General features: G+C 36.7%; 1 long non-coding RNA gene across 1 annotated transcript; it reads left to right on the plus strand.

The window, feature by feature from the left end:
- The first annotated feature begins 209 nt into the window (after positions 1 to 209).
- LOC310741891 lies at positions 210 to 18,842 on the plus strand. The gene is made up of 2 exons (XR_014538084.1): positions 210 to 1,075; positions 18,196 to 18,842. It is a non-coding gene; the product is annotated as an uncharacterized lncRNA (long non-coding RNA).
- The last annotated feature ends 7,690 nt before the right edge of the window (positions 18,843 to 26,532 follow it).

The raw sequence follows: 26,532 nt of genomic DNA on the forward strand, positions 1-26,532 counted from the left end.
CTGTCAGAAGCCCTGCCTTCTCGAAGCCCAACCCATTTCAAGGCTAAACCAGCAACACTTGAGGGGCTATTTTTTGCCTTGCCTCACTAAATAAGGTCAGAGTGTGAAGGAAGTGGGTGAAGGGCCAGAGGGGCTTTGCTCGCCCTTTACCCCAGAGGTATAAAAGCCTCTGTGCAGTGGGAGGCTCTACTGATCAGTCTTAACCCTCGTCAACCACCCCGTGTATACCATTTATGCGTTGGTGTAGATAATTTTTTTTTTTTAGATCATCACAGTCATGTCTGGTTGCTTTGTATCTAATTCTAATCGTTTTTTTTTTATTATTTCCTGCGTTGCAGTGCTGAATTTTGATGGCATTATTAACCAGGCTGACCCACTTTTTTTGGCTTTTGGGATGGACAGGAGTGTGTGACAGTATGGAATATAACTTAGAGACTGGTTTGATGCGATCACAGGGAATAAAGAGAGAAAAGCGGCCATCCAGCTTCATCTTTCCACTGCTGTTTCTGCATTTTCTTTTTGCCTTTCTCTTCTAATGTCAGCACACTGTCCATACTGTCTCCTACTCCTGTTTCAGATCCCACAGGATGTAACTTAGAGATTCTCTCTTTCGTAGGACAGGTGGGAGTATGGGGGTGGGGTTGCCTCTGAAAGTAACATAATGCAATGCCAATCAGACATGCCCATACTGTGATGAGATGGGCTGGAGGCCTATGATTGTCAAGGTTATTTTGTTTAACCTACCTTGCAATGTTCCTCCAGCCTTTATATGTGTCTATTTAGTTTCATTTTAACTTTTTTTTTCCTGTGCACCATGAGAAAAAAGCAAGGCTCCTATTCTCTTTTCCTCCTCTTTCTTTTTTCACCTCCTTTTCTCTTTTTCCCTTCTTCTTCGCTCTCTCTCTCTCTCTCTCTCTCTCTCTCTCTCTCTCTCTCTCTCTCTCTCTCTCTCTCTTTCTCTCTCTCTCTCTCTTTCCTCTTCTCTATGCTCTCATCCTTAAACTCTCAAACGCTGATTCAGCTGCTGGTATACAGACGATCCTGCTGCTGTCCCTATCCAGTACAGAATCTCTCGGTAAGTGATGTGTATGCGTGAACGCATGTATGGGACGCGTGCATGTAGAAGAACACTCTTCGTCTTAGCCTGTCTTTACTGCTGCATGTCTGTGTTTATGTACGTGTTAATATGCAGCTGGAGCAGCTCTGAGCTCTCTGCTCTGGCATACTGCTCCTGTCAAAGTTGCTTTAGTGCTAGCGCTAGTGGAGATGCTAGCACCCTTATTGTACTACTGCATCACACTACAACCTGCGTTAGGTTTTGCCGGCACAGGAAGCTGAAGGTGTTTGTGAAGTTTAAAGTTTCTTTATTTTTCTTTTTAGAGTTTTTAACAGTTTTTTTTTCTTTGAAAATGTGTTCCTTAAATACATTTTTCAATATAAGAGATACATATAATGAATAATAATGTTGCAGTAGAATAGGGATAGAATGTAAGGTAATTTGTCTTTACTCATATGTCTTTGCAATCATGATTCCAAAGTGATCCTTTCAATGGGATGTAAGTAGAGACAGACAGTGATGATGAGACAGAAAGGAACCAAATCATATGACCTTGACCTCTCTTTGGGACATAAAGGCCAGTCAGCTCTGTAACTGCTAATTTTACCCTGTTGGCATGGTAGTGACCCAGGCCATGTTTAAATGCAGACTGAAGCAGAGCTTGGAGGATCAGGTGACAGTTGGACTGATCTCAGATTGAACAGCTGCTGTAGGTGGAGGACTGTGGTGTGGTGAGCTCGAGATTGGCTAATGCAGGAAAGGAATGGTACACCTGTTCAAGTGTGTGTGTGTGTGTGTGTGTGTGTGTGTGTGTGTGTGTGTGTGTGTGTGTGTGTGTGTGTGTGTGTGTGTGTGTGTGTGTGTGTGCGTTCCTAAAAGCATATTTCTAAGTAATGGTTCCATCTATAGTGCAGGGCTGGAAGGCTCATATTAAAAGTTGGATGTGTGCAGGAGGAAGAAATAGGGTGGTGGTGGGTACGGTGGGGTTGCTGGATTTACACAACTGGTAGCATCAAAGAAGGACGGATGAAAAATAAAGGCGGGTGAATGCGGGAGAGGGAAGGAGTGGTGATTTATGACGACTTTCAGTTTAATTACAGAGAAGCCGCTATAGGGAGAGACAGCTATATGCAGTCGGCCATTAGCCACTAGATGCAGACTTCTACAGGGGTGTCAGTAAACTACACCTAAAAATATGGATCACTCATAATGTATTCGAAACGCTTGTTTATAAAGCGATTTGCTTGGGTGGACTGGAAAAAAGCTGTGCAGTCAGATAAGGAAACATACACATGTAATGGAATACCGTGGGTGACTGAAGTGTTTAAAGTGTAAAGGGCCAATAAGAAAAATTGCAATTTTATTCTGTCAGTAGTTCTGTGTATTGTGTATATTGTGTACATAGGTAATAAATGACTACTAGTTTCACTCTTACATTCCATTGTGTAAAACAAAAACGTGTGTAATTGTTTGTGTAATTATATAATAGCACTGACAATATATTTAGATTGTGTAGACTGCGTTGTACGTGGTGTGGAATTGTTAAATTATTATATATTTTTTTTGGGGGGTGGGCTAGCTGATGATAAGTGAATGTTAAATGCAGTTAAACATCTGCTATATATCTGCTTAATTACACAACATGCAGAACTGCTATAAGTGTTTTCTTGTTAGACATTTTAATTACCAGGATAATTTGTTTTGGTAGCTACAAAGAGGTAAAGCAGTGTAAAAAGCCTAGCTAATTAGCAACAAAACACACACACACACACACACACACACACACACACACACACACACACACACACACACACACACACACACACACACACACACACCACAAACACACATACATCATATATTGTCTCCACTATTCAATACTGCAGTGAAAGCAGTGTCACTTCACAGTGATGGTTTAATTATTTGAGAGGAAACTCAGCTGTGTGCTACTTGTCTATAAATTGGAGTTTATCACTGAAGGAGGGGTGGGGATGTAAAAATAAAAGGTGTTACAAGGTGATATAAAGGAGAGACAAATACACACTCTTATCCTCCATGGTCTTCTTTTAGTGTGTATTTATAGATGTGTGTAACTACGTTTTATCTCTGAGATAACCATTAGTACATTGTTCATAGCCATATACATACATACGTGTTTATAATCAGATCATTATTGGAAGTATTGTAATCAGGGGGAAAGTGAGAGAGAGAGAAGGAGAGAGTGGGATATGCTGTCAAGGGTCAATGAAAGTAAGGGGAGGGGGAAAGGAGTGAGAGGATGAGAGAACGAGGAGGAGGTGTGTGTGTGTGTGTGTGTGTGTGTGTGTGTGTGTGTGTGTGTGTGTGTGTGTGTGTGTGTGTGTGTGTGTGTGTGTGTGTGCTCTATAGGCTGTGCATTATAGACTGAGAGACTGAGGAGAAAGCCAGGCATGAGCGGATGAGAGGGGGAATGCAGTGAGGCTAGGTCAGCGATACAGATCATCAGATAACCATTTATCTCCTGTGGACCATATTAGCTACACATCAGAGTGTTCGAGCGTATTCAGGACAGTGATGAGAGAACAGAGAAGCCCTGCAGTGGACAAACTTTCCTGCTTGTGTGTGTGTTGGGGGGACAGAGAGACAGAGAGATGGGAGGAGGGAGAGAGTGTTAGAGTGTAAAACAAAATTAGAGAGAGAGAAGGAGAGAGAGAGAAAGATATAGTCAGATAGCAAGAGAGAGAAAAAAGAAGGAGGAAAGAGATTGCAGAGGCAGCACCTGGGCCGGTAGTAGAAGAGAGTAAAAGACAAGATACTCTTTTCCTTCCTGTTTGGTGCATTGGGCCATTACAAACTAAACCTGCGGGACTTGATCTGATGGCTATCCACTAGGTAAGCTCCAAATCTCTCACTTTTCTCTCTCTCTCTCTCTCTCTCTCTCTCTCTCTCTCTCTCTCTCTCTCGCTCTCTCTTGCTCTTTCTCTCTCCTCACTCTCCTTCTGCTGCAGTGGCACCTCCAGGGCTGACAGTCAAGGTGAATCGTGCATGGGGCTGCTCTGCATAGGCAGACTTAAAAAAAAAAACATAGCACATCTGTGTCATAGTGTGCATGTGTGCATAGGATCATGTGTTTACAGCAATGCAGCAGCTTTTTTAAGATACACCAGTATAGAGAGAGAGAGAGAGAGAGAGAGAGAGAGAGAGAGAGAGAGAGAGAGAGAGAGAGAGAGAGAGAGAGAGAGAGAAAAGGTGAGAGTGAGAGAAATAAAGTGCTTAAAATGTGTAGTTAAGAAAAGAAAGGCAGTGAGAGATAAAATGCTTAAACCACCAATCTGCTCTTATGGTGTAATATAATTTCTCAAATGTTCTTAATTTTGTCTCTGTTAAATATCTATGTAAAGAAAATTATGTGAACAAAATATGGAAATTAAGAACTTGTCTTGGAAAAGTACAACATGGCCAGAATGATTTTCTCCGCAGTCATGTAATATTTCGTACAAAATTAGCATGTGCCTCATACACTTTCACATACAGAGGGCTCGATTCATTTTTAATTTAAGAAAAAAATGATGTAGAAATTCATATACATACTATTATAATAGTTTGTAAAAGTTAGTAGCACCTTTTCACTAGCATTAAAGAGCGGAGAGGACGAAGCAGTTATGGGACAGTGCTGTGTATCCGAGCCCATGGACCCTGCTTGGGGGACATACTTCTTTATATGCCCATATGAACACAAGCAACTATGGAATGTAAAGAAGTATGTATCCCAGGCAGGAGAGAGAGCGGGGCTTCACACACACTTCATGTTGTTTGAGTGGAAAGTCGAATCGTGACGTGAATAATTTAGATAAGAATATTCCTGTAAGAATTATTTAATCATTATTTTGGAGCTAAATGTTTGTATGAATGTGTGAGAGAGAGAGAGAGAGAGAGAGAGAGAGAGAGAGAGAGAGAGAGAGAGAGAGAGAGAGAGAGAGCGAGCGATTAGAGAGTAAGCCAGAAGACATCATTTGGACCCATTTTATTAATTCAAACCAAGCCAAACTGCATTTGTCCAATTTAGCGTGTAAATTTTTTTTGCCACACAGAATTAGCAATAGTTCAAAATTGACTATCTTAGTAAACTTGCAGTCAATAATGAACTGTAGTGTGGAATGTTTAGCTGTGTATATCTGGGCATGTGTGTGGAAAAATTTTAATATTTTAACTTAAATAAGATAAGATACAGGTATACATGATATTTTGCCTTTCTGGACACATTTGGCTGGTTTCTATGTTGAAATTTGATCTATTTTAAATATTATTATAAGTATTAAGCCATCTAAAAGATGTTAGGTGTATGTATTCTCAACATTTTGACATATCGCTATAATCTTTTCCTAGAAATGGATTTAATTTGAAAACAAGAAAAACACCACTAATCAATATATAGCATTTTATGGCATTAGGTACTCTAATGGTTTAAGCAATTAACCACCATGTATAGACACAGAATAAGAGGTGTATCTGCATGTGACTCTGTGTATGAGAGACAGAGCTGCTGGCCTTTAGAATTGTAATTTAGTCTTCTTCATCAAGGAAAAAATTAGGCCTGGTCCACAGACTAAATCTAAAATGTGTTACGGATACAGACCTCAGTGTGCATCAAACTCCTGTCTGACTAGTCCGCTGAGAACAGTCATCGAATCACAGCTCTCAGTTTACACATACTGCACAGCTGAGCTGAGTCGGACATACTATCTCTGTGCATGCGTGTGGAAGGAATGAGCCAAAATTAGATTCAATGAAATGGATCCAAATGCCAAAAGGGAAAGATGTGCGTGTTACAGAAGATAACACCAACATTAGACTTTAAATATGAATACTTCTGCCTTAAAATGGAGAACAAGGAAGCATATGCATATATGTGAGTGAGACAAAGAAAGATGAAGAGAAAGTGGGATAGGATACTCAAGGGACCAGGTGCCTGACCGAGTTGAGAGCAGTAACATATAGAGCATAACTGCAGGAGAGCATGTAAGCTGGGAATGTGGGCTACATGCACACACACACACACACACACACACACACACACACACACACACACACACACACACACATACACACACACACACACACACACACACACACACACATACACACACACACACACACACACACACACACACACACACACACACACACACACACACACACACACACACACACATACACACACACACAGGGCATGGATAAAAGAGAGGTGGTGCTTTAAATAAAAAGAAAAGAAACAGGGCAGTGAGGTCAGTATGTGAGATACTGTACTATACTATACTTGTAGGAAAAGATAATGATGATTGGATGGATGGATGGATGGATGGATGGATGGATGGATGGATGGATGGATGGATGGATGGATGGCTGGAAGGATGGCTGGAAGGATGGATAAATGGATGGATGGATGGATGGATGGATGGATGGATGGATGGATGGATGGATGGATGGATGGATGGATGAGGATGTTTCAGGCATGCTGGCTACTAGGCAATTTGGATGGTTGAATAAAGCGATTGAGGTGTGTGTGGGGGGTGTATTGTTCTGTCGCTTTGCCTGTGTCAGCAGGTGGAAGTGCTCATCAGGACATAAAATATGCAGCAATGCTGAATAAGTCAGTGTGCTGAGGCAGCCTAAGCCAGGGGTCGAGGGGCCCACTACAGCTAGATCCGGCCTAAACCTGCCTTAACCCTTATCCAGTGTTGTCCAACATGCTTTATGACCCAAAGATGGACGGAGTCACAGTGCAAGTCAGCTAAACTACACCAGTGAGAGGTAAAAGGCGATGCAATCTATTTAAAAATAATTTTATTCAGGGAAGTAATAATAGTAACCGTTGTTTCCTAATAATAATAAAATACTCCCTAATAAAATTATAATAAGCTAATTATAATAATAAAAATAATATTATTAAGAAGATGAAGCAGAAGAAGTAGAAGAAAAAATTAGATGGAAAGTACCTTCAGCAGCAGATGATGATGATGATGATAATAATAATAATAATAATAATAATAATAATAATAATAATAATAATAATAAGAAGAAGAAGAAGAAGAAGAAGAAGAAGATGATATTGATGATGTTGAGGATGGTAATGAAAAACCGAAATAAAAGTAAACAAAAATATAGCCAGGTGAATTGAGAGAAAAATTTAAGGTAGTGTGTATATACTTTGTTAAGAGAACAGTTTATATATAGTATATAAAAGTGTAAATTGGGCAATTTCCCTAATTACACACTGTCTAACTATTTAAAGGCAAGGTCAGGATTTCTTACAATGTTTATTTGCATTTGCTCTTTAATTATTTTGTGTGAGATTGTGTGAGTGTGACTTCGGAAGGAACACTGCAGATAGACAGTGATGGTATTTGTTATACTAATCAATTTTCCAGCGTCAGTTAATCTCTTTTTTTATTTATTATTATTTATACATGTACACCTGATTTGTACTTAAGTAAATCATGTCAAAAACAGACCAAGAAGCACCATTTGGGTTTAAAGAAGTATAAATATGGAAAAAAGGTTGCTAAAATTACAGAAAATACACCACACCTAGATGGCATTTATATATCATTCTGTATGCTGTACTGTTTGTACAGTATGGCTGTAAAGAGGGAAATCTGTGCTCCTTTGAGTAGGCATATAAATCCAGTGCAGTAAATCACAGTACGGTTTCACGACAGCAGCTTGCTAAGAGCTGTATTATAAGCCATTACACAATAAGCGCACAGTACATGACAACTGCTTTGCCTCAGAGAGTTATGATAAGGAGTCTTAGCACTGAGCCTTAACCATCTATCCTGTTTAAAGCGCAAGTGGCGTTTCTGAGCCCCCTTGTGTGATGAGATGTAAAAGCACATTGATGTTCTGAGAGGGTTTCATCGGCCTGAAAAGCAGGAAATCGCACAAGGTGTCCGCTTGAAATAATCAGTTAGCTTGTAATTAGCATGTGCAATCAGCTACAGGCATGATCAAAGTTTAATGCTAGGCCTTCAAGAGATCAGATGAGGTCAAAAGCTAAGCCTCTAGAGTGAGTGCAAAGGTCAGGGTCTTCTTGTAAGGAAGGTCTGTGTAATTTGGCTTGGCATTACCCTTGATTCTCCTGACAGCTTGTGGTTAGAACAGCATCTTAGAGGTTCAACAAATGCTTCCATGCAGGGTAAAGAAGATGAAGATAAAGAAGCGGGGCATAAATTAACCAAGCCTATGGCACAGCATAAAAGGGATTTATGGCTGTGGCACTCTGATCATTGTTTTAACAATCTGGGAAGGAACATGACAGATGTAAATGATGACAATTGGATTTGCTGCTTAGTTTTAGTAAAAAAAAAAAATGAATCTCCCACTGAAGCACGGTTTGGTTCAAATCGTGTCCATGATTTAGAACAGTTGCCTACACACACACACACATGCACGCACGGGATCAATGCCTCTGTAATTTGTTTCAATCAATTAAGGAGACATCTGCTAGCATTTAACCACAATAACAGCCAATCCAATCTAAGTGAGAGCGAGTAAGAGAGATAGAGAGAGAGAGAAAGAGAGAGAGAGAGAGAGAGAGAGCGAGAGAGAGGTGTACAGATAATTACATAGAATCATAGCTTAGTGGACCATCACAGATGGACTTATTACTAAAAACTATAATTTTTCTTTTAGCTGAGCTGAGGGCATTTTGCCGAGTGAGACAGCCAGAGCTTATTGACACCATAACTTTTTACTAGTTTGCTTCGCCTGGTGTTTCACCTTTTATAGTTCACAGCGTCTGTCCACTGCTAGCTAGAAATGCATCAGTACGCACACATTATCCCAACCTTTCACCATCGAATGGACACGTTTCCTCAACATTAACATTGCAGTCTAATTAAAAACTACCTAACACTGTTAACCACGAGGAAGTTATTATAAAAGCAGTTGCACTAGAGTGCACTTATCTGCAAAGAGTATGAGGAGCAATGCCTTGTTATTGCACATGATTAGTACTGCTATTAATGTGTTATTACATAATACAAGAACGTCTCAATTTCCTAATGTGTTTCCACTGTCTCTATTGCTATTCATAAGCATATGCAGAAAGCATTTGTCTTTGACTTGACTGCATATTCAGTGCTTTGCTCATGCATACACACATCATGATATTACTGCACTCATCGGAAACAGGAGAAAAAAACATTATGGTTGTAGAAAAATGATCATAAATAGCAATTATGTTTTGGCACATATTGCAGACAGGTTCAGAATGGCTTCGAGATTAAATATTTTTAATACTTTTTTTTAATTAATAAAAAATTTCTTTTTTAGATTTTAAGAAGAAAATATTGTAAATGAACTCATATATTTTAGATAAAAATGGAATGAAAGAGTGTAGGCAGAGAAACTACACGCCTACACACACAAATCTATTTGAAGATTTGCACACGTGTCAATATCAGTTTCAAAGTACTTTGTAAGTTACGTATACCACTGGCAAAAAAATAAAAAATAAAATAAAAATTTTTTTAGACGATTAAACAAACAAACAAACAAACAAATAAATATTTTTTTTTTAATCTGTGGCAAAATGCAAGGACGCACACACTCTCTCTCACTCACACACACACACACACACACACACACACACACACACACACACACACACACACACACACACACACACACACACACACACACACACACACAAACACACACACACCTAATTGAACACTTTAGTACTGCATAGTCAGGTACATTGCAGCATTGACCTGCAAGCAAAAGAAACTGAGAGAGAGAGAGAGAGAGAGAGAGAGAGAGAGAGAGAGAGAGAGAGAGAGAGAGAGAGAGAGAGAGAGAGAGAGAGAGAGAGAGAGAGAGAGAGAGAGAGACAACCCATAAGATAGGAAAACAGCAAATAGCAAGCAAAACATAAATAAAATGTAGCTAAGAAGGGCATACAAATGTAGAAAATGTTTTAACAAACAAACAAACAAACAAACAAACAAACAAACAAACAAATAAATAAATAAATAAATAAATAAATAAATAAATAAATAAATAAATAAATGCAATTAATTACTTATACCAGGTGACATAGACTCATGGTGCAATGCGAGTCATGTGCTTTGAGATTGTTATATTTTGGGAAGAGGTTACAGAATATATGCATCACTTTTTATTGTCCCAATTATGTTTTATAATTAGCATTATATATTATATTTTTACCTTTTATATTTTTTACCAATGCCAAAGATATATTGATCAGCAAACTAACAAGCTCGATGAATCCTGTTATTCTTCCAACTCACGATGATTCACACAAGATGTAGCTTGATAGAAGCAAAACTACTTATTTCCACTAAGGCCAGGAATCAGTTTTCTGTTTAAAAGAAAATTTGACAGAGAATATGCACTGAATCAAAAAATATTTCAACCTTTGCTTTTATGTACACGTTTGTTGCTTGATTTTTTTCTACTAAATGTAAAGCCGAGACCAAATTATATTTATATACCAACATTTAAAATGCACTTTTAACCAAACAGTGCAAAAAAATCTTTAAGTCTTAACCAAGGGATCTAGTGTTAAAACACCCCAAATATCTGGCAACTGAACAAAACAAATGTGATACTGTTGTTGGAAGAAAAGACACTAATAGAGAGAAAAAACTTTTTACATGATCACTGGAGTAAGTGTGAGTGGGCAGGAGTGCTACAGACATTATTCGGAATCTTAAAAATTGAAGAAGACTAGATGTTCTGCGATTAATATGATGTACATGATAGTGAAACCTAATCCAAAGCAGATACTTTGGAACAGGCTGAATAAAGCCTGAAGTGGTGCTGAGAGTCTTGGTAAAGTTCCAGGATGATCACTGCTGCAAGTGAAACTCTTACACTTGCTGATCTTCACATGAACTTCTCATAGAATGAAACATTAACAGGGTGACTGGGACCAGATGTAAAAGAAAGAAAGAGAGTAAGAAAGACAGAAAGACTGATGGGCAATATATTAGGTGTACACTCAAGAGAAAAGGTGAGCATAAAGTCAAGAAGATAAGCCACAAACCCTCATGAGAGATGAAGGAGATGAAACTAAAAGAGGAAAAAGAAAAATCAGGCAGAAATATATGTGGACATCTGACCATAAGATTAATTTGTGAGCATTAGTAAAGTATTTAAATAGATTGAGGAGTGAATAGATAGATAGATAGATAGATAGATAGATAGATAGATAGATAGATAGATAGATAGATAGATAGATAGATAGATAGATAGATAGATAGATAGATAGATAGATAGATAGATAGATAGATAGATAGATAGATAGAAATATACTGGGTGTAACTAGTGCTTTTTGAGTGAAGTATTAAAATATACCCATGCTCCTGGCATGAAACTAATCCAATTTATATACACACATATATATCACTTAATTTATGATATTTATCATACAACAATTTAACAAATTATATAAAAAAAAACTCAAATGGTGGCATATTGTGAATATCAATTTATGGCTATAACTCTTAATACATTGTGTTCTCTCTTAATTGGCATTCTACTTTCTGCTTTTGATATCATTTAAAAAAATGAATTTCTTAACCATAGATTATTTATGATTGTGGGAAATGTATAAAAGCCTTAATCACTGGTCAACATGGATATGTATTATTATATAATAATATACACTTTTAAAAGTAATGTTGTGTGCACACAGACATTTTGTTCCATGGTGAAAATTTCTCAACATGTATAAAGACAGAGATAGAGAGAGGGAGAGAAAGAGAGAGAGAAAAGACATGTATTTCAGTGTAATATTGAGTTTTTTTCTGCTCGATTTCCTATTTTTTTTAACTTTTCTCTATGTTCGTGCTGCTCAATTCAATACCCTTGTGTGTATATGAGTGTGTATGTGTGTATGTGTGTATGTGTGTGTGTGTGTGTGTGTTTGCATGATGGACCGAACAATGCTATCTACAATATATATTTAGGTATAATTTTCTTCCACCTCATCAATGAGTTTACCATATCACATTGCAGTAAGAAAAAAAAGTGATTAAAACGGAATAAAAAATTGTCAGGTGAGGTGTTCCCCAGGAATTCCATTTCATACTGCGCAAGACAAACAATGCAATCCCAAATAAACCACTACTAAGCAAATTTACAAAAAGACACTGTACAAATTTTAAATCCCCAGCAGTTTAAGAATGTTATCTCAAAATATTTCACTAAAACAGAATGAAAAAGCGAGAGCAAGCACGAGAGAGAGAGAGAGAGAGAGAGAGAGAGAGAGAGAGAGAGAGAGAGAGAGAGAGAATGAAAGAGGTTTTAAAAAATGAAATGTCCACATATAAACAAAATCCTTGTAATTGATTTCAACATTCAGTGATCAAATGTGAAGAGATTAGACATGTCAGTAATCGCTGTAGAAACTTTTCAGTACAAAAGGTTTATAATTATGTAGGATAGGCTCCAGTAACATAACACAATATAACAAGCAAAAGAGTACTAAGTATTTTGTTCCATCCACTCCCCCCCCCCCGATCACAATGGACATTCTGGGCCTCTGTGCATTTTGTAGAGGAGAACCCATTGATAAGGGTTAAGGCTATTGTTACTGTCGCACTTTGCCTGGATCAGCCAATCAGGGGCTGAAAGAGTGCTGAGTAAGGGCTGAACGCTCACGTCCAAATGCAGGGGCGAGCGGAAAGAAGCTGCAAACGCACTGCAGCATGGTTAACACCTCTCGACAAAACCACACAACTCCGGTGCTGGGCTTGAGCGCATATGATTTGCCTCATCAGGACCACTAAAACTAGTAATGACCACTCTTTTTTTTGCTCTGTAGGAATCTAAAGTAGAAATAAAAAGCTAATAGTGAATAAATAAGAGCAGAGTTAATTGTGGGCGCACATTAAAGTTTACAAGCGGGCCAAAAGTCAGTGTAATAAATAGCAGGGATTGAATGAGGACAATTAGCAAGCTGGCTGATTGTAGCGAATAACATGGCTTTGTGCCTTTATACCCTGAGTTTCCACACAATGTCTGGAAATCTGACATGGACTATGGAATTATGTATCATTTACTATATGAATATATATAATTATATGTTCAATATATGAATAATTTTTCCCAAAAATTACTAGTTTAAAAAAAATACATTTGATATGTCTAATTATAAATTGTACTTTAAATCTGATTATTAAATGGTAAATTCAATAAATGGTAAATTCAATAGGAAATGTGTCTCTGAATTTCCCTGTCAATATTTTTTAGTCTTTATCATTAAACTTAATGTGTTTGGTAATGCTTGCATATTAATTATTATAATATATTAAAAACATAGGAGTGAGATCAATTAGTAAACCACATATTAGCCAATTACTACACGTTAGATCTACATTAGCATAATTCTATTACATTACCAGTAAAAGTAAACATATGACAGTAAATATGGCTGTTGTCAATCAGATCACATGCAAAGATTTTATGTCACTGAATATATTTCAAATCATTATGTAAACTTGATGTCCCCCCCTTACTGGTTTAAAAGGAAATTGAAACTGATGCAGCAAATGGAAAATCAAAAAATTGTGGACTAGCGGCATTCAACCAATCAGGGTAAAAAGGTGTCTTTACTTGTTTGTCAATTATATTATATTATATAAAAAAGAAATGCTTTTTCTCAAGCACTCTGTGCAGTTGTTGGGCTTTCAAAAACTACTTTGCCGAAATGTATTTTTAATAATTCTCATGTATCGACACTGGAAGGTTCATTAAGTTTCTATATTTTTAAAAGACCTCAGGCGTAAACTTGCACCTCTTAATTTATTTAATATATTTTTACAGGAAAATGTCAGTGTTCCTTTGCTTCTTTTGTATTCTTCCTTTAATGAATAATAAATGATCAAGATTTCCTTCAGCTTTGGCTCTATGTGTCTGCCTGTCTGAAAACATAATAAATCTCTGTCATTGCTTGGTGTAAGTGTCAGATCTGTGGCATGGCAAAGAGGGCATGGTGATAGGAGCGAGAGGCTATAAGGAGTGACAGGATGTAGCTGATATAGCTGAACAGGTGTCGCTCTTTGACCATTCCCTTGAGCATGTGTGTGCTGGGGGGTTGTGGGCGTTTCAGTCACACCATAACATAAGAATTGTCCAGATTAGGAGAGAGAGAGAGAGAGAGAGAGAGAGAGAGAGAGAGAGAGAGAGAGAGAGAGAGAGAGAGAGAGAGAGAGAGAGAGAGAGAGAGAGAGAGAGAGAGAGAGACTGTAAAGTGGCAAAGATGAGGAAAAAGTAACAAGGCATCAAAGTAGAGGACATTTAAAGAAGGAACAAAATGTTTTGCTGTAAAAATTAAAGAAAAAAGAGACATAATGAGAGCAGATAGAAGAACAATGAGTGTCCTGACTTTGAAGGCTGAATGATGGCCTTGAATAGTTTAGAGCTTGGATCATGTCAAAGTCCATAGTTGTTCACAGGAAGCCATTCTCAGCTGTCTGGTCCCATATATCACCTGTACATTGCAAGCCTAGTTCTCGCATTCTCATGGACCCTCACACACCCATTAGGACTTCAGCTGTCCTAAAACGTGACTGAAGAGATAAAAAATGGAATGTGACAGGGGTACACATACTCAGAATAGACCAGGGTATGCCATCTCTTTAATACCAGCCAGTAATGTGTGCACACTTTGCACATTACTAAATTTCACAACAGCTTTTAAACCTTCTGCTTTCGCTAAATGACTATCTCTGTACTCATACACAGAACAATGCATTCACATTGCTTAATATAGGTGTATTGGTTTTAAACCAGTATTCTTCTACAATATACAGCCATTACAAAATGATTTGTAAATTATGTACTGTACATTATGCATTGATTCGAATGCTGCCAAATGCTGATTTTCCTGCTTTACTGCATGAAGGGCTGTGATTTCAGAAAAGCCTCTAGGGTACAGCTTTGGTGTGGCTATTTGTCCATAGAGGGGACTCTAGGGAGGGAATGAGAGGCTGCTGGGAAACAGCCTGTGATTCAGTGATCTGTTATTCAGATACCTGCAGTGAGTGCTCTTCCCCTTGTAACACACCCTCTCAGCACATTCTCTCCTTACACTGGTCAACTGATTACTAATTACCAAATTTTTATATATATATATATATATATATATATATATATATATATATATATATATATATATATATATATATATATATATATATATATATATATACACAAAACCTCCATCCACCAACAGACTCAGTATTGAGAATTGTCTTAAGCTCCTCAAAGCAAGTCTCTTTTTAAGTTCTTTCCACTCTCAAGTCGTCCTGCATAGCCTATCATAGTGGTGCAATCATCTCACACACACACACGCTTGAAGGTGTCAGCATTGTCTGCTGTCGTTCATCCTGTTTCTGTCACAGGGTTTATTTTTAAAAGGACGAGTAGAGGTCAACAACAAAGTCACAATCGCTCAAGTATTTTAAGAGCCGACCAAGATGTAGGGTGGTGTGTGTGTGTGTGTGTGTGTGTGTGTGTGTGTGTGTGTGTGTGTGTGTGTGTGTGTGTGTGGTGGGAGAAGTGAAAGTATCAGAGGTAGCATTATGCCTCAACTGTATTCTATTTATTAGGCCCTTCCCCCATCCATACTATTAAGCCCAACCCACATACCTAATGCAGACACCCAGTGCAGCTTCAAATGCAGCAAACGCCCTTTTCTCTCATCTTCTCATACCCACGCACATGCTACTGCACACTCCAATGCACACACACACACACACACACACACACACACACACACACACACACACACACACACACACACACACACACACACACAAGATGAACTGTGATTAACTCAGCTCATGGCAAAATAATTAGCTAATTTAAAAGTTAGCAGTTGCATTTTGGGACCCTCAAGGGCAAAGCAAACACGTTGAGCGAAATAAAATGGATTGCTAGAAGCTTTTATATAAAAACAATGGAATGCAGGCAGAAGGGCAAAGCCGAGAGAGGAAGAGTGGAAAAATAGTGAGAAAGTAAATGTACTTATTACAGATTAGAGCAGAGACCCGGGGAGGTGAGTGTCGGTTAATTCTACCCGCGCTTCATTAGTGCTATTGACAAGTCTGTGATAAATTCATTGTTTTCTCAAGTTTGACTGCAGTCGTTGTCTCTAAACCCTTTTTTAATGGAAAGTGTGAAAGATGCTTTCATTTCACAGGATGTTCTCAATCTTTTGGGCTTACACACACATACATTTACTCAACACTCTATGTCTTTACACCCTTAAGATGTTCCTAGAAGTAATTACTCGTGAGTTGTTATCAAAGAGAGAATAAGTATTTTCCTAAATAGATATTGAAACATAACCCAGGTGCAAGCTTTATATAATTGTGATTTTAATATTATTTATAAACTTTTTAAACTACTTCACACAGAAGAGTAGGGGTTTGTTTACCCAGTGATGTATGTGGTCTACAGTGACAATAAGCTGAAAAGGATTTCCCAGATTTCTCAATCACCTACTGTCCTGGGAGATCCAAGAGTATTCCGTTACAGGGCTAAATGTTAGTTTCATGGGTCCTTGGTCTGCACTGAGGTCTAAATCCTGTAAACATCTCCATAGACAGTGAAAAACCAACCATGGGGCATCATTTTAAAAGGAGCAAAACAACTTTAATCAGACCCAATTTCCAATACCTGTACTCATCGCCTTATTCTTTCATATATTTTCTTACCATAGTAAGTATAGGTATACAGATTTATGGCTGATTTCACCACAACCTCTTCACACTCAACAACAAACATTCAAGTGGCATAAGAGTACATATCAGAGGTCCACTTTTTAAGATGCCAACAGAACAAATGATCTGCAAATAACAGTGATTCTACCTCTAATAACTCCCTCCCCCAGACAAATTTGAGATGTAGTTAAAATAGTGACCCAAATTCTCCTGCAGTACCTCCCAGAACAAATGCGGAGGCACATAATCATAGGCCTATTCTAAATCTACAAAACAAATGTAGTCTGATTTTGCGTATTCTAATGCACTCTCACAAAGATGTGCAAGGGTAAAGAGGTGATCCACTGCTCAATTGCCTTGCCGGCTAACATCCCCAGACCTGGGTTCAGTGGTGAATCCCATTAGTCCTTATCTGGGTTGGACATTTTTATATGTTTCATGGAGGTTTTGCGATCACTCTTTGTGATTTCAGGGTGACATAGCGCTGAGGTTCACTGAACTACACAAGCCACCTCACCCTGACATTGTCTTAATCCACAAAGGGGAGTTTGATTTTAAACAGTATAGTGGTAACTTAAGAAACATTATAACACCTAAACATTAATAGTATTTGCCCTTTACCCTTTCTTAACTTAGTGTTTAGCCAGTCATTAATATCAATAAATTGCATTTCTTACATCTCTACTGGTTTCATCATATACAACAGATGGATGTTACAAAGTTAGTAAAATTACAACCTACTGGTCAGCTCAGTTGTTTAAATTAACACTGCACATAAATGCAAAGTGTTTGGACCTGTGCCTTTGAGAATATAGAAATAATCAATTCAGCAAATGAATCTGATGAATGAATGAAGGAATCATCATTGCAAAATCTTTTGTGTGGCATGTCATAGGGAACTTTGGAATGCCACTTTGGACCAGTGCAGAAGCAGCATCACTATTTTTAGTCTGGTTCCCCATGTTTCCGAACACCGTCCTCTACAACTACATGCTATGAAGTTGGCTATAAACTATTTACTACGATTTTAAATCACATTCATGGAAAGTGATAGAGTATGTACTTGTTAATGGATGTTCATGTAGTTCCATCATCAAATAAAAATTAATTCATTAATTAAGTAATGGTACAAGATGAAAAATAATCATCTGTTGACACATAACAAGAGGCGGAAAAAAAATGTGCCTGTGTCTTTATGCGTTTGATTTGCTTTTTTTTTTATCATTTATACTTTGCTTTTATTAATTGTTATGATTGTTCCTGTTGTGTCTTGTTTAATAAAAACCTTGTATTGTTTATTTGTAAAGTATTCGAAGTGATGCAAGTGAACTGACATCAAAATAATTAAAAACTGAACTTGTTAATTACTGATCAGCATGTCCTCTCTGATGTCCTTTGCAGATTCGGGCTGCATCCATGAGCTCCTGTGCTACTATCCCACTCATCCCAAAATGCTTTGCTAAAGCTGGTAAAATGGAACCAAATCAACTGTTCTATGGATTTGGTCCCCTTCAACCAGCTGTAGCTGTGCATTGATCACCACAGAGGGCAGTGATATAGACAGAGAAGATCTGGGAGCACATAAACATGTATTAACAATCTACAGGATTCACCTCATGACCATGTCTGACAAAATCTGAGCATCCAAGGAGCTGTCATATGGATTCGCTGATCCAGCTTGAATGCCAACTTGATCACAATGCACTTTATGCTCTCTAATATCATGATTAAACACTGTGAGGTTACTAAAACCCAGGTGAACATTAGCCATGTCATGCTGTTCAACTCGTTATGACAGATAATTTATGATTATAAATCTGCAGTCACGGGGATATGGGCCTGCTGAGCTTTATGGCTGCTCATTGATTTCTTGTCTTGCTGGTGAAAGAGAGAGATGTGGAGAGACAGGACAAGAGAGAGGACTGCACGTCGAGCTGTTGAATAAGTAAAGCAATGGTTCCTTTTTTTTCTTCGTCTTCCCTCTCACTCTTGTCGTGATTCTTAATGCACGTTTCTGATCAATAAAAGCTCATCCTGAGGTCCATAAATGCTGAAGTAGTGTTTTTTTTATGCCGTCTTTTTGATGGAAGGAGGAAGGTCAAAGCAAAAGTGAAATGGGAAGGATAAAAGGGAAAATGAATGGATAGATACATAGATGGATGGTGCAAAAGAACATTGGAAAGGGGAATGGGAAATATAATGCTACTATACACTTTAACAAAAATCAAATATTAAGAATTTCTAACGACATGGAAGGTAACACCAACCAAATATCAGACAACTGCTCTAGGACTACATTTTTATGTAGCATAATTTGGTTGGGCATGTAATTCCTTTTTTTCTTTCTTTCTTTCTTTCTTTCTTTCTTTCTTTCTTTCTTTCTTTCTTTCTTTCTTTCTTTCTTTCTTTCTTTCTTTCTTTCTCTCCTCTCTTTCTCTCTCTCTCTCTCTCTCTCTCTCTCTCTCTCTCTCTCTCTCTCTCTCTCTCTCTCTCTCTCTCTCTATCTTCCTTACTTCTTTCCTTCATTTGTGTTCAGAAATGAATGTGACACTCTATGCACACTATATTAGGGGGCAGTAAAAAGGGGGTGTGACAGTTAAAATCTGTTGGCGTAATGGGGTTTTCAAACCTACTTTGGTCCACAACTGCTTGAATATCTGACTTCAGTGTTCACAACCCAGTTTTGTGGATGTAGTCTGTTTCTGTCAACCTGCTTTAATGCAAATATACATCTTAACCAGTTATTAAATACTATGGAACTTTAAGGTGATAAATAAAAACAAAGAACTAATAGAAGTAAAATAAAACTACATAATTAATAGATGAGGAATTAGACAAAAAGAAAAAATGCTAAATGTTGGAGCCTACTTTTTAAAGTTCAGATTTCTTACCTAGTTGTACCTAAAAATGTGTGTGTGTGTGTGTGTGTGTGTGTGTGTGTGTGTGTGTGTGTGTGTGTGTGTGTGTGTGTGTGTGTGTGTGTGTGTGTGTGTGTGTGTGTGTTTGTGTGTGTGTGTGTGTGTATTTATGTATGATATAATAAAGCATGTCATGTGCAAGGCAGTCAAGCTCTGCTCATGGATAGTAAAGCAAAAAAAAAAATTTTCTAATGCCTCTGAAGCAGAATTACTTCCATATTCATGGGTAATTGTTACAGATGATTGACAATCTGTATAGCAAAGTGCAGAGAAAAAAGTGCATACAGAACAATCCATTAGCTAAAGCTTATGGCATAGCAAATTTTTAGCACTGCTGTATGTATTGACAAAAGCAATGCTACAGTATAATTATGCAATTATAAAAATTATACTGTTCTGAGCCATTAATCATCATGTTGAGCAGTTCTTACTGAGTATCTAAGCAGCTTTTACACCTCTTGATAATATATTAAAACAAACCCTATTTTTAAGGTGAAATTATGCCACTCTAGGTCACAATACCACCTGTCATATACCTCCCTTAGTCTCACCCCAGCTGCTTTTATCATCCTTGTTATGTGGTGTGGTAACATTCACAGATGTTTGGTGTGTGTGTGTGTGTGTGTGTGTGTGTGTGTGTGTGTGTGTGTGTGTGTGTGTGTGTGTGTGTGTGTGTGTGTGTGTGTGTGTGTGTGTGTGTGTTAGAGGGGAAACAGAGCAGAACCATTTCTCCTGTGTAAAAGATTTAATTCTGTTATTTGTCTTTTACTGGCTGGTAAAAGATCCCATTACAAAATTACTGGGGTGAGTCTCTCTCTCTCTCTCTCTCTCTCTCTCTCTCTCTCTCTCTCTCTCTCTCTCTCTCTCTCTCTCTCTCTCTCTCTCTCTCTCCATCTCTCTCTCTCTCTCTCTCTCTCTCTCTCTCTCTCACACACACACACACACACACACACACACACACACACACACACACACACACACACACACACACACACACACACACACAAGAGGCACGTGTGGCCTTGACATTAAATGGAATAGCCATTGTGTGATTCTGGTTGTAACACACACACACACGCACATGCACTCACACACACACACACACACACACACACACACACACGCACATGCACTCACACACACACTTCATCTCATGAAGAAATTGCTCAATTTAAATTAAATCAAACTAATGAAGTCATGTGAATTGTTACAAATTTACAAGCCTGAGCAGAAAAATGTCTCTCACACAGTGTATTGCAACTCAGGCCATAATAATATGATAAGTCTGTCCTTTGCAGGACATATATTTATGTTGCAGATGACATTGGGGGTAAGGAAGCAGTGTTGCCAAGTCACATAAAACAATAGCAGACATTTTAATATCGAGATTAAAAGGAAAGCTGGCTGTTAAGACACCATATGGACTGAACAGATTTTACTCACACTGCATTGATGTTGGAAAATATTTTGCACCTCCTGCATGACACCAGTAAGAAACAAGGTCACACACCATCGTTATATACATCTCTTTCTTGCTCTCCCTTAATTTTGCTTTTTTAAACGTAAAATAAAAAGAATATGCTTCATTTATTGTTTGCCATCTTAGATTTAGACACTTAACTCTTCTTACAGTATTATGCTGTCCACAACTCTTTGGATACCTATTGCAGAACCCCACACCATGTTCTACTAAATTGTCTGACATCTCTGAATATATTGTTCCAGTGTGTATCATATTACTGTATTTATCATGGCTCCAGATTAAAAAGAAATCACTTGTATCTCCTGGGTAGGTTTGATATATTAAAAATATTGTGTATTTTAGGGTTGATCATATTTTTGCATTTTGATTATTCTGATAACTGCATTTTGTGTAATTTAATTGATAGGGAAAATAAGTAAATATATTTATTTTTGTGTATTTAGAAACAATACAAATCTTTGTTTTCTGCTTTTAAGATGAAACAAAAAATATACGAATTAAAAAATTAAAGTGACCCTAAAATCTTTCTAATTGTTTAATGTGAATTATATGCTGATATTATGCTTATATCATGTGTAATGAACACTTTTACATTGAACTAAAAGAAAATGACAAACAGAAACAGGTTCACTAGTGGCTTCAGACTTGTGAACCCAATATATTCAGGCCTTAAGGAAATTATGACAATGGTCTCCATTGTAAACTATACAGTACTGATGTATACTGAGTCAATTTCTGTTTCATTGTTCAATAAACCCTCCAAAAAAAAAAAAAAAAAAGCTTTTTATGTCTTTTATGTTATAAATGAAAATTGTTACCTATTGAATCAGCTGACAAACACTGACCTGCTGTGGGTGAAGTGAAAATCAAATAAGATTGGGGGAATTTTTGTGGAAAATGATATCACCACTTTCCAAACACACACACACACACACACACACACACACACACACACACACACACACACACACACACACACACACACACACACACACACAAACACATAAATAACAAATAACACCCATTAATGCAATTTCCCAAAGGAAAATGTAATTATTTCATTATTGGAACACTATTTCATCAGCACTTTCAGTGATTACAAACATTGCCCATATGGCTTGTATACCCTTTTGAAACCATTTTGAAGTGCATTACAAAATTTCAGTGTTTTGTGAGTAATTATGTGTTAATCGTTTTATAATGGTTGGCAATTATTCTTTGGTAAGATTTGCTTTCCAATATGGTGCTCTTTATTAACACTTATTTGATGGATCAACAGATCAGAGCTATCAGGACGGAAAAGAAGATTTCTAGATTTCTAGACATTTTTATTTCAAAGTTTTGCATTTTTTTATTTTGTTGGCAGATCTGTTTGCTGTTTGCTAGGAATAAATACTTACAAATTACATATTGTGTATTTCTTATATTTCCTTATTGCTGCTGGTCTTTCAAATTTCAAACAAATCACTTCAATGACAATAAAGTCTCTTTACCTTTATTACTTACAAAGAGATAAATTATCTGGCAATAATTGTATTTCATTTTACATAGAATAGCTATAATGATATAACCATATTAAATTGTAATATTTGGTTTATAGCAATATTTTAAAGTGAAATACCAGAAACAGTTAAATATTACATTTTTTTTAATTAATAAGATCATATCATATGCACAAAAATGTGCAGGTCATCTATACAAGTCAAGATTTACAGTTGATACAATAAACATCAGAATGACATCAAATGTGAACACAGTGACTTTCAAAATAGCATTTTTGTTGATGCCAGATAGCTTGTTTTGAATATTTCTCACAGTCTATAGAGTTTACACAAAATTGTACAAAGAACATACAAAAAAGCTTTACAAGTACAAATGCCTTTTTGATGGAAGAGGCCAGAGGAGAATGACAGGTGAGTTTGAACTGAGAATTGTTCAGGATAAATTAAATAAGCACTCTTTAAATCAATGGTGGAAGGAAACATATTACAGAAAACATAATATATCAAACCTTGGGCTGGAGAGGCTGTAGGAGCAGAAGAACCTATACTGTTCACTCCTGTACAGGAAACTGAATGGACAAAGAGTCAGTCAAAATAAACATTCGAAGAATGAAAATCCACAGACCTGTGTTTTTTTTTTCCCGAGCAGTATTTAAGTGTGATTGGAATTAAGTGTGTTCCATTTGTTTTATTGATATAAAAAAGCAAAAACAATAGGCTTATGACACAATGCAAGTTAACATTGGATCTGTTTTATAGTAACATATTTCTAAATATTCTGTTTCGAATGAGAGAACGTTACTGTGCCGTGAGCGTAAAATGTTATGTTTCATTTAATTTGATAAAAATATAGAAATATTCTTATATACATTTATTGGTATTAATATCAGCAAAATATTAATGTTCTTTTAAAAAAAGGCACCAACCCTGTAATCCTGTTCTCTTTTGATTATAAAGTCTTAAAAATAACTAATACATATAAAGTGGTTATCAAACATTTTAAATCAGAATGAATGACAATAAATGGGTTGATTAGATATTGTACTGCAGCTGTTCTTGAAATGATTTGAAGTTCTTAATGTTATTAACCTATAAAGATTACAACCTTATAGGTATATAACCTTATATTGGTGTTCTGTAAATGTAAACTTTATTAATAAAAAGTTGTATGGCTTCAATAGCCAAAATATTACACAAATAATAATATATAATAATACAAATATTGCACAACTGAATAATGCACAACATTTAAATAGTTGGATTATGTTCATAAAATAAAACCTGTCCATGGAATTTATTTTACAGGTAATGGGTCCCTGGCTGCGAAATGTTTGAGAACCTCTACCATAAAGAATGTGCTGAATGAGCTTTCTGTAAAATTGCCTAACCCCCCCACATAAACACAGCAGCGCTTTTTATACAGTACGATTAATTTTCTTATACAGAGATTTTCCATTGCAACTTCATAACTCAGCCCAAGTTACAATCAATAATAGAGGACAATGATCCTTTATTGAACTGTTGTGTCAGCACATTCATTTGCATTAGCAACCGAAAGAGCTTTTTATAGTCTGCCGGTTTCTTCATGAATTCTTTTTTTCTGCTGCTGATGTGCAAGGCAAATAAAAAAGGGTAATAAATCATGACAATATTGTGAAAATGAATTGTTGGTAAATTTCTTTAATGACACTGACATAAATTAAATAATAACTCAATAATAACGATCTTTTAAACAGAATACCTGAGCATTTTTATGCAAGCTTCTGTGCAGACTGCTTTAAAATAATAATAATAAAACACACACACACACACACACACACACACACACACACACACAACACACACACACACACACACACACACACACACACACACACACACACACACACACACACACACACACACACACACAACCAGAGCAACTGCTGGCCACCATTCCTACCCCAGCCTTAATCAGTGTTGTCAACATTTCCATAAACTTGCAGGTTATATGACTGTAATTAACCTTACTTAGCAGGGAAATGTGGTTTGCATAGTTGTGTGGGTAATTTATTAGGCTTTTTGTGTGCCATGGTAACTGAATGTTAATTGGAGTCCATATGAATCAATTAGGATTCGGCTTAGAGTGAAAATTAATGGAGCTGATGCAGCATTTGTGTCAGAGTAGCTGCCGTATCAAGGTTATTACAATGCTTGTCTTTGTCATGATATGTTTGATCATGGCAGTTTCCTACTATGGCAAAATAACAAAAGCGAATGTATGACCATATATTATGGTATACTGCATTTTCACATTTTTTAATTAATACAATCACAAACGAATCATAGGTCAAGTCTATTAGTGAAATTAATTTACAATGCAAAAAAATATATAAATAAATACTGAAAAAAACACTGACAGTACTAAATGAAAATGGCTTGAAAACAGGTGGATTTATCTAATTTTACTCGTTTTCTAATTTCAGGTTTTATTATCTTGTTTTCTCAACAGCTAAAATTCTTTCTAGAACAAATATCTGCCCAGATTGACTGTCTAAGACAGTAAGAGAGAGAGAGAGAGAGAGAGAGAGAGAGAGAGAGAGAGAGAGAGAGAGAGAGAGAGAGAGAGAAAGAGAAAGAGAGAGAGAGAGACACTATAGCATTAGTGTTTTAAACCACAAATGATGTTTCATTTTCACCTGTGAGAATTATATTTTTTAAAGAAAGGAAATAATGAATGTCAGCTATTTAAGATAAGCTTGTATGCCAGGCATTTTAATGCGGCATTTAAATATTTAGCCACACAAAAACATGTACATGCTATGTACTTTAAAGCCACCTTATACACTGTTTGGTCCACCTAATTTCATGCCAAAATGTCCCCCATTATGCTCAGTAGATTGATAAGGCCAATACAAAACAAGGGGTCACTAGTTTGGCACAATTTTGAAACTTGAAACACTTTTATACACATTCACCACAATGATGTACATGCGTTTTCCTGGTTTTAGTATTATAAGAATCAGAATCACAAGTAGCTTTATTACCAAGTATGTTTACACACACAAGGAAAGCAGGAGAAAGTACAGACATAATATAACAAAATATAAGTAAAACAGACAATTAAATAATGCACAAAAGTAGGAATATTGTTTAAAATAATGTATAGAGATGGTATTTACAAGTGCGCAGTTTACAAATGTACCATTTCTATGTATAAATCTGTCATTTATGATGGACAATGTATAGTTATGAATATTTTAATTGTTCAGGCCTGCGGGAAAAGGAGTATAGCCTGTGGGAAAAACCTTTGCCTTGTGCCTTTATGTCACTGAAATAAGCAAAAAACGAAGGAACAATTTGAGTAAGCATATATCCTTGTCAAAGAATATGACTGATTTTAGCCGATCATATAAGTTAATTCAGTGTCTCAGTCAATGTGAGTGTGAGAGTAATGACTGTGAACTTTTGTCAGTGCCAGTCATGTTTGTAGACTACGTAAGGGTCCAAGAATTGGGGTTGGATAGTCATTTCATCGCTGACACAAAACTTGTTTTATTTAATAGGGTATCTTGGAATTAAAAAGTTTGATGAATAAAGGACATATGTTACATAAAAATAGGATTTATTCATTCACAGTTTCTATAATTTAGATACAGATTATTTTGGAGGTCTGCATAAACATCATCATGTGAACTGGTTCTTAGTGGTCACCTATTTATGACGTTAATTCACATGATACTGTAGCATTAGTGTGTGCATTAGACATGATTTCCTGCATGTATATTCATTGCTTCATGCTGCAGAAACTGCATAAATGAAGGATTCCTAAAGCATTTTACAAATGACTATTATT

The sequence above is a fragment of the Silurus aristotelis genome (assembly GCF_946808225.1).
Source record: "Silurus aristotelis genome assembly, chromosome: 19".
Lineage (NCBI taxonomy): Eukaryota > Metazoa > Chordata > Actinopteri > Siluriformes > Siluridae > Silurus > Silurus aristotelis.